The 4,917-nt window shown below is 48.6% G+C and overlaps 1 protein-coding gene across 3 annotated transcripts in view; it reads left to right on the top strand.

Moving 5' to 3' along the window:
* macrod1 (mono-ADP ribosylhydrolase 1) overlaps window positions 1-4,917 on the top strand; it is a 76,448-nt gene that overhangs the window by 42,414 nt on the left and 29,117 nt on the right. The gene's annotated exons all lie outside the window — the stretch shown is intronic.

Here is a 4,917-nt window from a genome sequence, read left to right as displayed (position 1 = left end):
ACCGACTCCAAGCGCGTGAGTCTGTGGCGCTCGGGATGGAGGGAGCGGAGAAGCGCCGGTGGGAGGGGGCAGCGCCAGAGAAGGAGGGAGCACCGGTTCACAACCGATGGAGGAGATGGAGCCGCCGGCGTGATGCCTTCCCTACTTAAGGCTGGAGTCCGTTCCCGTGGTTATTCATGTGCATTGATCGCTGCCGACGGGTTAAGTGAATGTTACCGCATCTTAAAAATGAAGCGGCGGATAACACGGTCACTGCTGCATGATGTATCGACTCTGCATATACGCCTAACTTTATGGCAATAGTTTGTTTTCCCGTACTCAGGAAGCTGTCACTGTGCATGTGGCATAACACTTCTTACGTGTTACATACGCCATATTCTGTCTTTTAATTGGCTTGTAATCTTGCAAAATGTGTAACGGCAAATGCAATATTAGTGTTCATTATTTTTATTGTCTTTGTTTCAGCCGTTGTTAAAAATTCCAGGTCTGTTATTAGCCGTGATTGAGTTGGCGCTGTGATTCTGATTAAGAGATATCATCGCGGAAAGTCAGAATTCAGATTCAGTGGTCGCACTTCTGCAGTGAAGGCGCAGGACTGTACGCTGGCTGGACAAACACACGCTGTGTGGGTGTGGCTGTACCGGCCAGCCCCGTCACGGTGTGTGAGCAACCCGATTCTCCTGCTTGCAGTCGTCCTGTAGTGTGTGCCATCGCTATAACAAAATGCTTGTGTGGCAGCCATACAGCAGGCTGGTGGAGAGCGTCGGACAGACTGGATGACAGTGGCAAAGGGCCTGCAGGCTTGCAAGTGGCATCGCCGTTATGGAGAAAGGCAGCAGCCCTGAAGGAGTTTAGTGAACGATATATAAGAACGAAACAAAACCAACCATCGATCTCACATACCGCTCATCTTGTGCAAGGTTGCAGGGAAAATAACATCATGGTAATAGGAAAATAAGACAAATATCTGGCTTATAATCCAATATAGTTCTGCTTAAAAGCAAATCATGAGAAATGAAAGTATTAATGACATGTCCCTCCTTCACACCCCCAGCTTCCTCTCTGCCCATAGCCCCCCCCCCCCCCCTTGTCTGATTGTTTTTCTGAAACAGTTTCCCCACCATGTTGATGAAGCAGAGAAGGGAAAAAAAACGAAGGAATTAGATTTTGCATTTAATTTTTGTTCTTGCTCTGGGGAAGCAGTTAGACACCCAAATGGAAAGTGCAGCATAATTGAAAACTGGGAAACGGCAGCTCGCGGAGGCCTTGGCCGTGGCAGGAAGCAGGGGCGGGAGCAAGGGGGGGGGGAGGGGGGGTTGGGCGTCAGGCGGAGAGGGAGGAGAGATTGCGTGATGTTTTGGGGAAAACAGGTGGCACTGGGACAGAGGGACTGGTGGAGAGAAAGCAGAGGTTGTTAGGGCCGCGAGAGGCCGCCTGAGGTAAGGGGCACCTCCGAGATCTGCAGGCTGCCGCTCCTTCAACTGACTTATTACCATCATCCACTGATAATGATCAGAACAGCTTTAAACATGTCAATAAACAGGCATTTCTCAGTCTTTGCACTGTTACCACACATACAGTATTGTGTACTTTTGCAAGTGCATTACAATGTACAATCTATAATAGTACTACTGTCACCATTACAATGAGCTCGGAATGACAGTTTGTCATGAATAAACTGCAGAATTTGCGTTTTAAGTCAGAACTCATACTCCGCAGCAGGAGCACGGCATGATACAGCAGCAGAGCGTCCCGTGAAGCATGAGCAGACAGACGGCGGGGAGCGTGCCCCTTCCCTGCCTCCTCTCCTGCCTCGCCTCCTCTCCTGCCTCGCCTCCTCTCCTGCGTGCCACTATCCCCAGCCTCTCTAACAGTGATTCTTTGTCACCAAACCCACAAGTCTGCCTGTACTGGGTGGATTCTCTCTCTCTTTTTAAACTCCATCCAGCTTTTTTCCTGCACACCCCCCCCCCATCTCCCCATCCCTTTTCATCCCACCATTTGCCCAGTTTGAAACGGTAGCCATAGAACATGTCCAGCCTTCCTCCCCGTCTTCACCCCCTGGTTTTCTTACCTCTAGTGGCACTGGGAACCTTTGGACCAACTCTCTCTTTATTCTTGTCTTCGAAAATCTAGCAGTTTCTCTTCCTTTTGCCAATCCCTCTCTTTCTCTCTCTCCCCTCTCTCTCTCTCTCTCTCTCTCTCTCTCGCTGTGTGAATTTTCCCTCTCTCCCCCTTGGTCCTCCCTCCCTCCCTCTCTCTGTTTCCCCCCTTTCATTCTCTCCCCCGTTCAGCCTCTGTCAGGTGATGAGGGATTTCGTGTTTGATGTTTAGGAGGTGGCTCTTTCTCAGTTGTGCCGAGCAGTGCAGAGTTTTCTGGATGACTTTCACCGGTGACAGGTGAAAAAATCGTGTTGTTTTTTGTAGGTTTGCTTTTTTCCAGATTTCCTTATTGCTCTTTCTCCCAGGTGGTTAGAAGCGGCCCGCAGAAACACACACACATACACAGAATATTTATATATGCAGTTGTTTTCTTCTGAGTAACACCATTTTTTCTTTCTCTGCTTCCATGCCCCCCATCCACAAAAGCCAATACATTTCCATGTAGTTAAAATACTCTCAAGGGTCATTTTGTTAGGTACACCTTGCTAGTACCAGGTAGAGCCCACTTTTGCCTCCAAAATTTCAAAAGTAGACAGGTTGTTTGTTCAGAGAAGCAGTTCTGTACACTGCAGAACAGCTGTTTTTTTGTGCAGTTGCAGACGTCCTGTTAGCTGTAACAAATCTGGCCATTCTCCTCTGACCCCTCTCATTAACAAGGTGTTTTCAGCCACAGAAATGCCACTGAATGGATGCATTTCGTTCTGTGCCATTCTCAGTTACCTCTAGTCATGATAGCGTGTGAATATCACAGGGAGGGTGGCTGTTTCTGAGCAGCGGGAAGCACCTCACCTGGCACCAACAATCACACCATGTCCAAAATCGCGTAGATCACACGTCTTAGCTGTTCCAGTGCTCTGCCCTATACTAACCGAACGTGCCTGTGTTCTGCATATATGGAGCTGCAGCTGTGATTGGCTGCTTGGAGGAGCAGTTTGTGTTAGCAAGCAGGTATATCTAATTACCTGCCTTCTGAGAGTACTTTGTATGAGTTCAGTTGCATCTGGTGAAAGCCTGTAAAATTTATAATAATCTACAACCTTTTCCTTACATTTGCTAATGCAACAGTATATTTATCTCCTATTTTCTCAATAGTGTTTTCATTTATAACATTCGACACGTGCGGTTCATACTGAATCTTATGTGATTCATGCAAATGCATGTTTTTAAATATCTAACAGGTCATCCTTTTTTAAGCTATCCTGATATAAATCTTTGGCTACCTCTTTGTAGGAATGAAAATAAGACTGTTGAATAGGCAGATTTTGGTCAGATGTCTGCAATGTATTATGCAATGTGTATATTGGTATGTCTCATCTGTTTGTCTGAAGCACAGCGTGCCACATGTGTGTTCAGCTCTCTGGGGGCTGGGCTGGGCTGGGCTGGGCTCGCTCTTCCTGCCTGCCTCCGCTCTGCTTTCCCAGTGAGTCCCCATAGTCTTGCTATCTCTCTCAGCCTACCAGGTACAGGTTGGCCAGCCTTTATTGTACCGTAGTGCTGCGCCCTGCCAGGAGCTGGAGGGAACCTGACTTCAGCCTCCTGCTTGTTAAATGTTCCCCGCTTGGTCTCAGCGGTTGTAAATCGCAAAAACATGCCTCCTTTCATCCGTGATCTGTAATTCTGATCTGGTGCAGGGTGAGCCTGAGGCCCGTCTCGGGCAGCACGGGGCAGTAAGCTTCTGCACTATGTGTCGCATGTCCTGCGTGTGTCAGAGCCGGGTTCCCAGCACGAGCGAGACCCCGGCGCCGATACCAACTCAGGGCACCGAAGTGACTTTAATGAGACCAAATTGACTGGCCTTGTTGTTCACTGAGTTGTCTGAGATGAGCACAGATCCGAACGGCAGTGAAGCAGATGAACCGCGTGCTGCCAATCTGCACAGCTCATGGGCGCCAGAGTCAAGCCAGTATTTTTTTTATTAATTTAGTCAAACAGAAATGGTAAATATATACTGCATAATAGAAAGTGTCCCGCATCGCATTATAAGGATTTATTTACAGTATACTCTATGATGCTTCTTAGATTGACTGATTCCAGACTGCTGTAAAATGTGAATATTTTGATGATAAGTGCAGCTAAATATAGTTTGATTCATAATTCAAGTAATTGAATCAGTGAATATTTAATACCCCGTCCCTCATCAGCACCACATCAGTTTCCCGCTCCGCTGCCCTCTCTGCCCCGTGCTCGGCATTATGGGTCGGCCCAAACGACAGTACCTAGCCCCCTCCGCTTCCCCTGCCTTGTGTCCCTTGTGGAAAGCCAGGCGGGGTGAGACAGATGGCGTCATCCACTGCCTGGGGTATCAGCAACTTACTGCCCTCTCTCCCCCCTCAGCGCCCTGCTGTTGCCCCTGCTCACTGCAGCCCCCTCCCCCCCCCCACATCTTCCCATATACCGTCAGGGGGATGGGCATGCCGGCAGAGAACAGGCCGAGCGATCTTCTGCCTCTCGCATGACGCGCAATTAACTACATTTCAGTAACGAGGCTTTGAGCTTTGCGGTCGCCATGGTTACGTGGCTCCCGTGCCCGCTGCCAGTTTGGGCGAGTGAGGTTGCAGGGTCCATGTCAGGCGTGTGTGTGTGTGTGCATGCGTGTGGATTAGATATTAGTTATGACATTGTGGGAACAATTTTTCATGTCCCCACAAAGGTCTGTGAATGCAATCAAAAAACTAAAAATGCCAAAAGTCTCGTATTTTCTTTGGTTGCTTATGGTTAAGGTTAGGCCTGGGTAGGAGTTGTGGGAGTCCCCAC

Source organism: Paramormyrops kingsleyae, chromosome 10 (assembly GCF_048594095.1).
Source record: "Paramormyrops kingsleyae isolate MSU_618 chromosome 10, PKINGS_0.4, whole genome shotgun sequence".
Classification (NCBI taxonomy): domain Eukaryota; kingdom Metazoa; phylum Chordata; class Actinopteri; order Osteoglossiformes; family Mormyridae; genus Paramormyrops; species Paramormyrops kingsleyae.
Note: the sequence above shows the minus strand (reverse complement) of the source record. Positions and strands in the feature narration are given on the sequence as shown.